We start from the raw sequence: 11,504 nt of genomic DNA, 5'->3' as shown, positions 1-11,504 counted from the left end.
AAAGATGTGGCCCCTGCTAAATAGATTACATTCTGGTGGATGACCTCACACCCGTGAGTAAATGAGCAGCCCAAACTGGACTTGGTGGAAAAGAGAGGGGTGGGAAACAGAATGGGACACAAAGTTGGGAGTGGTTGGGTGGTGGGGATGGATAGGGAGGAGTTAAGGTGATGAGTGGGAGTAAATATGATCAAAATACATTGTATGCTTGTATGAAATTCTCAAAGAATTAATAAAAATATATCAAAAAGGGAAATAGCTCTCAAATCTCCAAAGCTTGGAAATTTAAATAATAAAATAAGAAATACTGGTTCATAACTCAAGATCAAACAAATACATAAGGGTTCATAATGATAGGAATTAGTGACTTATTAAATAGTATATGAGAAAAAAAGACAGATCCCTGTATAAAAAAATAAATTCTAAACAATATAGTTGGTAGATTTTCTATTTCTTCATTAGTATTCTCTACTTCATTAGACTCTATAATCAGACTATCTTAATTTTTAAGACATATTTTCTTTGGTGTTTTGTAGTCTCTGTTGTCAACTCCAGGTAACCTGCCCTCTCCCAAGTGGTTTCCGTTGCCTGGCAACCTGCCCTCTCACAGGCGATTTCTGTTGCTTGGTAATCTGCTCTCTTACAGGCATTTCTGTTGCTTGGTAACCTGCCCTTTTGCAAGCTGTTTCTGTTGCTTGACATTTTCCCTGTGTATGGGCCACACTTCTCAACTTTCTTTCCACATCTCAATTTTTGTTGGAAACTGAATGCTTTTAGATAAAATATTGCAGCACTGTAGATATTGGTCTCTTTCCTCTCTCTGAGGTTTATTTGACTATTGTTTACTGAATCATTTGGCTGGATCATTTTATAGTTACTTCCTATCTCAGGAAGCTCATGATACAATCAGAAGATGGAGACTCAATTGTGTACAAGGTTATTTTAGGGTGCAAGCAGCTTGAGCAGTGTTCTCCTTTGTGAGTCATCCCCCATCCATCCTTCCAGGATCTTATCCCACTCAGCATTTTTTGCTGAAACTCTGAGCTGAAGAGGATGAGAAACCATGGCCAACCCTTCTCAGCCATGTGCTGTACCTCTGCATTTGGCCTCACCCACCCAGTGTGGAGCTTCTGGTTCTCAGAGCTGTGGGCTGTTGGGGAGGTGGAGAGTTGACTGGGGTCAGGTGCCATACACTCAGGCTGTTCTTACCAAACCCGACTGGAATTTCTTGAATGAAGGCTTCTTAATTTTCTATATGCTCTTAGGACAATTTCCAGAGATCTTAGCTGGGTGCTTTTAGAAGCAATTCTCACTTGTCATGGTGGTTTCACCAAATAGTGCCTCTGTGGAGCATCTCACCATCCTCAAGGGGACCACCCCCTCCATTGCTTCCCTTGGGTCCCAAGCATAGTTGTTTTTTTTTTTTTTTTTTTTTTTTTTTTTTTTTTTTTTTTTTCTCCCTGGTGTTTAACTGTCTGCACACTTCACATTGGTATTTTCTATTTGGCACAATCTTGGGGCAGTGAAATGAGGTCAACTTCCTGAAGGAGAAAGGCAGACAGGGATGTGAACCTTGGTTTGTGTGTCTACCCAGGGTGCTCTGGTTTTGCTGTATAGTGTCCTCAATGTGCTGGGCTTAGTGAATGGGACATCCAGAAACCAGGAACAATTAGTCCAGGAATTTACGACTGAGGTCGAATGGCTACAGCCCCTTCCTCCAATTAACCAGCCAAATTCAGTCTAACTCAGTGTTTTAAGTACAGCATTCAGTATGGTGTGACATAATACAGGTCAAATTTCTCCGGTTATTTTAGGTGGACTATAAGAAAGGACTTAAATTACAAGGGTTGGAGAAGATACTTCAGCTGGTGAAGTGTTCATTATACATGCGTGAGGACCTGCCTTTGGTCTGGAGTACCCAATGAAAACCCAAGAGTGGATGGTGGTACATGTCTGTACAACGAGTGCTATGGAAGCAAAGGCAGGAGGATTCCCTGGGGCTTGCTGGCCAGTCTGACTAGGCAGTTTGCTGACCCAAAGTTTCAGTGAGACACCCCTGTCTTAAAACACAACAGGAACAGCATCTGAGGACTCACACAGAGTTGGACTTCTGGACTCCTCCGTATGCACACAAACACCTCTTTTTAAAATTGAAAAGGAGTGAATGTAGGTATGGATTCTTGCAGACAGTATCCCCTAGGGATCAGGGAATTCATGCTTCCTGACAGGTTGTGACTACTGTAGTGCTTCTCTTTTATTTTTAAATTGTATTTTCTTCTCTATGTACGAATGAGGGCTCTCCCTGCATATATATCTAAGTACCACCTGAGTGCCTGATGCCCGTGGAAGCAAAGATGACATTCTATGCCCTGGAGCTTGAGTTATAGATGGTTGTGAGCTGCTGTGTGGGTGCTGGGAAGGGAACCTGGACCCTCTGGCAGAGTAGCCAGGACTGTGAAAGGCTTAGCCATCCTTCATTCCCACAATGCTGCTCTTTTAAAAACAAACAATCCAGTTTAGGCTCCCATTCCTATTTTCATGAATGTAGGCTTTTGATAGTGTTTTTATTTCCACTGCATTGTTTCTCTTCTCTAATTGAAGAGCCTCACATCAACATTTTATTATGCTCCGTGGGCCTAGAAATTTGAATATTACGGCACTGAACAGTCTAGAAACAATCTAAGAACAAGCACCTGTTGAGCACATCACAATGGAAACTTCACAATGTTATTTCTTAGACAAGGCTGAAGTAGCTAGTTCCTTTCATCCAACTAAGCCAATTTAAACATTATCCAGAGACATCAGAAATTATAAAGTGGTGTGAAAATGATTGGATTTTTGAAAAGAGCATACACACCAGGTGAAAATTTTGCACAATACCCAAATTGTTTAGACAAAAGTAATCAAACTGGTTCCTTTGACTGTAAGTTTAGTTAGAAAGGGGCATTATTCTGAATTCTCCCTTCTAATTAGTCATATCGGAGACCTTGAAAAACGGAATTCAAGCAGACAAAAGAGAAAAACATTAACCACTTTCATTTCTTCCACCCACACAGCTTGCTTCTTTGTAGCTTCAGGTACAGCTGATGTTTTTATTTTTTGAAAAGTAGTCAGGATTAGCTTGACCAGACAGAAGGCAGCTGGCCTTGGGGCCTCAGTTGACTTAAATGCAGAGCAAATTCGGGGACCCTTCTGATTTATAGACAGCTGGGGAAGTGGGGAGACAGAGGTTAATTAGGAGCCACCAGCCGAGAAGCAGTTCACAGGGACTCAAAGTTGCCAATCAACGGCTGATAGCATCAGAATTTCAGGCTTAAAAGCAACCCTGCCAGGGAGGCCTGACATCCTTGGCATAGGCTGGTTGCCACCTCCATGGATGACTAGAAACTCAAGTATGGTTTTCCCTTGCTTTACCGAAGTATTGGTCCTGAAGCAGGCTCCAGATTCACGCATTTGTCAGATGGGGAAGTGATGGAGATGGCTCCGTGCATCTCAGGACCATTTAGACTTGTTTTTCCAAAGACATTGTGTTTTAATTGCACTGTGCACATGCCCTTTTCTTGAGAAGATCAAGTTTTAAGGAAATAGACTCTAAGCAACATGACTTGACCCCATCCCCATTTAAAAAGAAACAAAAGTTTTTTGCTGAGGTATCAAACTTAAGCAAACGTGATCAAGAACTTACTTTTTCAGAAGTCTTGATTAAGAACAACTCACTTTTCCATGTGTTGCCCAATCGGTTGGGTGGAGAACTCCTAAGTGACAGCATTAAATCAATGTGGGTTTTGCTTTCCAAGCCTTGCGTTGCCCTTGTAGAAGACCCAAATAACTGGCTGAATGAGGATAAATTTGCAGAAATCAAAGAAGCTCTGGAAATTTCTTGGCACATGAGAAGACTGACCATGATTGATTGTATGTGTGGTCAAGCCTCCTCAAATTCTTCCAGCCTCACTGTTCCCTGGGATCTTCAGTTCTAAGACTGGCAGCTAAGGGGAGAGAACAGACTCATTCAGGACCTCAAGGGTCTGCAGCACTGTCTTCCGCACCCTTCACTTAACTCTAATTGTACAAGAGGCCACTCCACATGCTTCAGGGTCTACTTCCCTGAAAGAAATATGTTTCCAAAACAGGCCAAGTCATTTCCAAAGTGGCTTGACCCAGAAGGATAGGGGGATTGACTTCTGCAGGATTCCTCTGGACAGATGGAGACAACAGTATCTGCAGAGGGCTTTATCTCCATCCTTGGACTGTGTGGTTTTGAGTTAAGGGTTTTCCTGCAGGGTGCTCTGTCACTTGGTGGATTCTTGTGACACAGTGGTCAGGACTGTGTGTGATCTTGTATTTACTTCCCACTCCCACCCTTCCTACCTTCTTTTCAGTCACTCTAGTTTTCTTGTGTTGACATTTCCCAGGAGCACAGGAACACTTAGAGCCTGTCCAGTATTGTGATTTGTGTATGCTATGTCCACCAACCACAGGCTCTGGTGTGTGAATACTTGGTCCACAGCTGGTAACACTGTTCTAAGAGATTGTTAAAGCTTCAGTGGGTGAGGTCTGGCTGCTGCTGCTGGGTCATTGGGGGAGGGGGTTTGAAGGATGTAGCTTGGTCCTGCTTCACATCCCACTATTTGCTCTCTGCCTGCTTCAGTGTGACTACCTATGTCATGTTCCGTTTTACACAGATGGTTTCTTGCCCATACCATCCCTACCAGGGATCCCGTCCTTCCTTACCTCCCCCTATTATCCTCTCTCCCTTCCTTTGTGTGTGTGTGTGTCCTTGCTAAGAAATAACTAAAATGTTCTCCTTTGTTTCAGCTCATGCATGTTTGTGTTGTGTGTATGAGTTCACATGTGAGTGTGGGTGCATGTGGGCAGGAGCCTCTTTGAGCACATGTGTGCGTGCATGTGTTTGTGGAGACCTGGAGTTGATGTTGCATGTCTTCCCTTATTACTACTTTATTTACTCAGCCCAGGTCTCTTGCTGAACCTGAAGCTCACTTGCCCTGGGTAGCCCTGCTTCTGCCTCCCAAATGCTGGGGTTACAGGTGGATGCCACATTTGCCCAGCTGTTTACATGGAGTTTCACACTTGCTCCTGATGTTTTCCATGACAGTTCTAAGTTGTTTGTTTGTTTGTTTTTGTTTTAAGTCTCCATAAAGGTTTCTGTGTTTACCAAGGTATGCAATCCTTTCTCAATCCTTTCTTTTTTTACATTTCCCTTTGGGAAAACCCCTAGATGGGTTGGCTAAAATTACAGTACATACTGACGGCTCTTCTGGTGGAGTTTTAAATCCCACCTTTAATTTGACAGCCTAAGTTTCCAATTAATTTTGACCTTCCACTGCTGTGTTTTCTTTCTTCTCTATTTGGCAAAATGTGCCGTGTCCTTCAAAGTCCAGCTAAATGTGATCTGGGGGAGGCTTTTCTTGTCACTTTTGTCCACATGTGCCATGCCAGTCTTTGTTGTCTCATACTGTTCAGAATTGTACCATCGCCTGTAGACCTCCAGTGCCTACAGTAATGGAACATGGCACAGACACTACTCACAGCTTTCCTCTTCAGCCCCTTTGAACTTTCTTTCAATTTGGCCCTAGGATGCTCATCTACTCTCTCTCAATTCACCTGTCTCTGCCCAAATTTTTTCCACCTTCCAGTCCCCCACATCATTAGACTTGGAGTTGATGGAACCAAGTGAATGTCACCTCCCCTTAGCTTTCAGAGCATCAGGGCTCTGCTACCTATTTTTTCAGGTTTTCCTTCTCTGCTCATTTGTGCAATGAGACTGTACGCTTCCCAAGAGCAGGAACCATGTCTGACATCTCTTCAGTCATTTTCCTGGTGTCCAGGCAAATAAACAAAGCTTCAGCAAATACAAGCTGACTGATTCATATCTTAGAGATTAGCCAACCAGACCAGGGAAGAAAAGTTAACCATGAGCTACAGCCCATTATTTTTGGGTTTTTAATTTTTTTAAAAAGGACTTTTCCTTGTTTTTACTTATGTCAGCATCTATGGAGAAATAAAGTGACACACACATTTTTCTCTGTGTCTGGAAAGAGAAACACTACTGTACGTTGTGAGAGTTCATTAAGCTTTCTCCTGCTCCATTTCCCAGCATATGCCACAAATCTTCGGAGCAGCCGGGTACATTTTTTCCCAATTAATTTTTCTCTCTTGCTTTACTGGCAGTCAGTTTTACTAATAGTCATTTTTCTAAGTCAAATGCTCTAATTAAAATTGGAATGAAAAATCTGATTAAAATCTAAATTGGCTCTAGGAGCTGTGATCTCCTACTCTGCTATTTGCAGTTACATAATTTATGTCCCAAATTGCTACATTAGGGTTTGTCACTCCATTTTCCTTACCTAAGGCATTTACAAAAACCTTGAGCTTTGAACCAAAAAAAAAATCCCAATTTGAAAGCCATTAAATACCCAATGTTGAGAATTTCAAGACTAGCAATAGGTTAGAAAGTGAATTTCCAAAATGATTTCATTTTTGAGCCATTCCAAAAGACAGGCATGTGAAGTCTCCCTAACAGTTTCCATTCCTATCCTAAGCTGGTATGTAAATATAGTCAATAATCATCTTGCAGCTCACTCCTGGTGATAGATGCTCTGACACAATCCAGAAGAAGCCAATTAATTTCGAATATATAAAGGAGTAGTCAGTAGAGGAAAAAAATGATCTGGCTTATCCAGGCCCCTGTCTTTCTGTTTTTCAAAAAACCTTTCTGATGACCATGCTTTTAAAGGCAGGACCTGAAAACCCATAAAAACAATGTTGTATGTCCCAAAGCAAACCAAACTCTAAACCTGGAGCCACAGAGCAAGTTGATGAATCTGATTCCAATTTAGTGTCGCAGGTGGATAGATTAATAATTTCATAAAAAATGTATGAGTCCACCGAGAGCATCTAAATTCAAACAAAGGCTGAAAGAACAAAGGTGATGAAAATGGGGAACACTTACAAGAAAGACATAGAAGTGACCCGGGCACGGTGTTCTCTGGGCTTAGCTTGTGGGGGTGACCAGAGGGAGCTGGCCTCATGGCTGTGCACCACAGATTGAAATGGGCTGCTTCAGGCAAAGGTCACCCCACGGTATCAATTACTTGCTGCTACCTGGAAAATTTGATTTCATGCCCCACAGTAGAGCTACTTTCTTCTCTAGCGCGAACGGCAACTGTCTCTGGTTGGTAACGAGAATAATGTGTCTCCTCAGTCATTAGACTTCAGGGGCCTCTCCATTCAGAAAGTCCTCTGCAGATTGCCAGAGAAGCTAAAAGATCTGGGGCGCTAGCATGCTGAGTGAATGGAGTGGAAATGCCGAGTCTGCCCTCTTCTTAACCCTTGAAGATATTGTTTGGTTTCTGATTAGGAGTTGATGGATTTGTAGCTACAGAATCTACACTCTTGCATGCAACATCTCATTTTAAGTCAACACCAATTTCTCCCTGGAGCTCCACTGAGAAGAGACTAACTCGAGATGTGAGCAAATATAAAATATAAAACATCAGGGAATCTGAAGAAAGGGAAGTTAGTACTGCTCTGATTTTTGTATAGAATTATCTTTAATGTTCTATAAAGAATCTCCCGCCCATGGCCCGTACTCCAAATCTAGTTTTCAGAAAAATGAGCTGGTGTGATCGTGAGATTACTATCACATTAGGCGGCTGACAGAAATATTTAAAACATACAAACAACGTTACCTATTCCATTGTCCAGCTGGCTGTAGGGTAGAAGAATGAAAATGCAAAACCCACCAGAGATCTTTGCTGCTCTCTGATCTAAGCGATGTGTTTAAGCAGATCACATACTTGCTCCTCGTTTTGTTTTTCACCTTATTTCTTTATCCTTAATTCTAATTCAGAAAGACTTCTAATGTTTTCATCAGCATTGGAAAGGAAGACTAAAGTCACAACTCAACGAAATACCAATATATGCTGCAGACTAGCTAAAATGATATTTTAAAAAAGGAAATAAAAAATTGGAGTTAGTAGATGATCTTTTTTTTCTCTTCTTCAGGATGTAGGGGGATGCTTTTTGGCACACAGAACAATGTGACCACGCAGCCAGGCCTGCCAGTAAGGAGTCAGTGAAAAATGACAACGTGGGAAGTGCTTGCAGCATGCTGTCAAATCACCTTGGCGCTTCTCATTAAAAAGATCAAATCCCAGGCCATGAAAGCATGTAAGGGAAAGAGAGACCCTTAGGGCTTTGGGTGTAGGGCATCTCTGGGTGGGGGAAATGGTGGGGGATGTGAGGGAAGATGAGGGGGTGGGTGAGAATTGCTTTGTCTCTCACCATCAGTTCCAAGAACAAGCGCCCATCACAGGAGTACTGCCATTGTTAGAGGAAGGGGCAAATATGCCCTGCTGAGGGTCAGGGGATTCCAAATTATTCCAAGCCCTTTGATACAAAAGGCCAGACTCCCCTCTTCTCCCTGTGTGAAGAAATAAATGGGCTACCTAGTCACGTGTTGCTTTAAACTGACCACTATTATGCCTTAATTAAAGGGTTTTACAAATGCAAATAATCCTCTCAAAACAAATTGGTAATTTTAGAAAGACCTTTAGGAAAAGAAGAAAAGAAAAATTATGTATCTTGGGTTTTTCAGATCAATGCATAGAAAAAGAAATGAAAGATTTTTCTATGTAACTCCTTTGTCATACAAAACGAGAAATTGTAATTCAAAAAAGCAAAGTGATTTGCCTCAGGTCATTTAGTTTCTCAGAGGCAGAAATACACGTTTCTCAATCTGGGACAATTTGAGAATCAGGAAAACCCTTTATCCCACACTTTATCCCACTGACTAGGATAGAAAGCCCGATTCCAGATTTGTTCATGTATGTACATAGGCAAGAAGGAGAAGTCCTTCTGTATAAAATGGCTACTCTAAATACAGAACAGCTAATGGATTTGTAGAACGATCAATGGCTATTGGAGTGAAAGAAGGAAGTGATGTCTATGCAGTGGAGAGTGGCAGCAAGACTCCCAGGACAATTGTGCCACCTCTCCACAGGCTCTGGACTACAGGTTAGCCCAAGACTATCACATAGGCTTTCACAAAAGCCTGAGGCAAGTCCTTTTGCTCTACCCTACTAACAGACCTTCTCACCTCTGAGAGATATGGCAACCCCATGTTCTTTCCCTTGGGTCTTAACCCCTGCTAGATAAATGACAGGCATTCTTTGCTTGAATTGTCAAACAAAAATAGAGGCAAATCTTCATGAGGAAATTTCTATTTGGGAAGAAGAATAGGATTGCCATCTGTGACACACGTTGACAGGCCACGCATCCTTGATATGTTTAGAGAACAGACAAAAGGAAAGGCTGAGAGTTTTATTAAGACAGAGAAATCTGCACATGTTGTTATGAAGGCAGGTTCATCTGTACTTCTGGTGTATGAGGAGGCTGGCAAACACAACTGTGGGGCAGCAGCAATCACCCTGTACAGCTCATTTGCAGGGTCAGAGCTGTCAGTTTTATCTATAGTTGTTAATAAGAACAAAGTCTTGAAGACTATTTCTCTGGAATTGGCTTGGCCTTATAGTTCCTGGAACAATTGTGTATGGTGCTGAATGTTTCTACCCCTAGTCTCTTATATGGATGAGTATGGCCAGAAGGCTTTTATTGGCTTGCTCTGTTTTCACAGAATGGACCACACTTCTAGCTGCTCAGGGCCTCTGGCTCATGCTCTGTACCAGTGAAAGAAGGAAGAAGGCAGGCGTGCAGCCAACATGAACAGGATCACTGGAATACCACATTCTACCAAAGCTCTGGTTGTGGCCTGAAGATTTCAAGAAAAGAAACGTCTGGAAGGTGTGCCCACCATGTCCATGCAATCACATTCCCAAGCACAGATTTAAGGTGGCTAAAAGGTAAATTATTGATCTCCTTTTCCTGTGTCCATCAATAAAGACTTGCATTTGTGGTCATCATGGTCTGTAAAATCAGAAAGACCATTTGTGTCACTGGGAGCCAGCATTCAGATTCGCCTGATGAATGATGCTGTGTCATGAACAAAGAGGTAAATGGTGTTAAACCAACAAAGGCAAAAACAAGCAGATCTAGATTGTTTATATATACATATATGTGTATACATTTACATATATACACATACACGCATCAGGCACACACACACACACACACACACACACACACACACACACACACACTCACATATATAAAAGGTCTCAAGATCCAGGGTGTTGTCAGTGATAATAGTGTTGCTGCCATTCCCTTACAGTGGCAGATATGAAATGAACTTTACAGTAAGGAATAGAAGATGCAGACTTAGTTCCTGTAGGGATGGTGACTGAACAGCCACACTTACTACACAGTAAGCAAATGTATAAGGGAGTCCTTTATCCCTGATATTCTACACCTCACTAATGAACCACGGTCTTCTGAGTCTATCTCTTAAATGTTTTTTAAGGTCAACTCTTTTCTGTGAATCAAAACTCTATGTATTGTAGTAGGGAAGAGGGCTTTGCCTGTGGTGGTGTCTTAGTTTGATGAGAATATCTTAGGTTAGGGAAGTATATATATATATATATATATATATATATATATATATATATATGTGTGTGTGTGTTGTGTGTGTGTGTGTGTGTGTGTGTGTGTGTGTGTGTGTGTATGAGTAATTCATGGCTTAGCATGTATATTACTGATAGAGTGTTTATCATGTGAGAGACCCCATGTTTGATCCTTAATACCACACACAAAAAATATTAGAGATTTGTGAGGAGTGAGTGTACCTCAGTATAAATGAACATTTGTGACATGAACATGACCATGCCAAGGACCCCAATGCCTCAGACCCATGGAAATGTCAAGACCTTTGCCTGGCCTGAGTATCATTGTTGACGTATACAGAAAGTATCAATCACAGTTTCTACCTCCCAAATGACTGCAGTAGGAGACTGCTCCCCTGCACACTATCCCCTAACACACACAGAGATGAACTAACCACATCTTTGTTCAGCTGGGTGTCTGGGCTGTTGGTGCATTTTCCCTCGGAGCACACAGCCCACCTGATCCTAGCTTTTCTGTGATTTATGTCTGTGATTTCTTCTTTCTCTATTGCCAAGTCAGGTCAACCCTAAAGCCATGCAGGTTTTGGCAAGGATTTATTATATCACACCGAGAAATATTATTGTCAAGTCCAAGCAGGTAAACAGATTGTTTGGCCAGGGAAGCAAAGCTAAGGGATCAGAAACTGGGGCATTTATTCTACAAAGGAAATGCTTGATGTCATCTAGAAGTGGCCAGTTTGGGATAGGCATACTGGGAAGTAGTTTTGGTCTAAAGTAGCATAACCACTCATAACTCTGACAAGTGGGACCATTCTAACCTTTGGCCATGAGTGTATCTGACCTTTCTGGTCTAAGGGTACCTACCTTCTTTATCCATGTTAACTATTTCCATTTAACTCATTTTACCTTCAAGGGAGCCAGAGAGATATAGACACAATTTCTTGCTGGGTTTTTTGTCTCTAGATT

The sequence above is a fragment of the Cricetulus griseus genome, chromosome 2 (assembly GCF_003668045.3).
Source record: "Cricetulus griseus strain 17A/GY chromosome 2, alternate assembly CriGri-PICRH-1.0, whole genome shotgun sequence".
Lineage (NCBI taxonomy): Eukaryota > Metazoa > Chordata > Mammalia > Rodentia > Cricetidae > Cricetulus > Cricetulus griseus.
This window is presented reverse-complemented; position numbering follows the sequence as displayed.